This window comes from Eimeria mitis, genomic scaffold, assembly GCF_000499745.2.
Source record: "Eimeria mitis Houghton genomic scaffold, Emh_scaff2470, whole genome shotgun sequence".
In the NCBI taxonomy this organism is placed as follows: domain Eukaryota; phylum Apicomplexa; class Conoidasida; order Eucoccidiorida; family Eimeriidae; genus Eimeria; species Eimeria mitis.
This window is the reverse complement of record NW_013570809.1, coordinates 8,288-8,627: the sequence shown is the minus strand read 5'-3', so window position 1 is coordinate 8,627 and position 340 is coordinate 8,288.

Sequence of the window (340 nt, the reverse complement as noted above, 5' to 3'; positions counted from 1 at the left end):
TATATATATATATATATATATACAAATACCCAAATATAATTATACATATAAAAATATAAAAATAATAAAAATATATTTGTGTGTATATACAGACATAGAGCGACTAAAACGCTGCCGTTTTTTGTGTTATAGATGTATATATATATAGGAAATGAAATAAAGAGAAAACAAAGATAAATAAAATAAAATAAATATATATATTTGGGTGTATATACAGGTGTAGAGAGACTAAAACACTACCGTTTTTGGTCTTCTTCTCTTCTTTGGGTTTATGATGGGGGGCTGGCTGATTCAGAGGCAAGAAAGTCTACGCTAGATATACGCATGATAGACTTCGCCA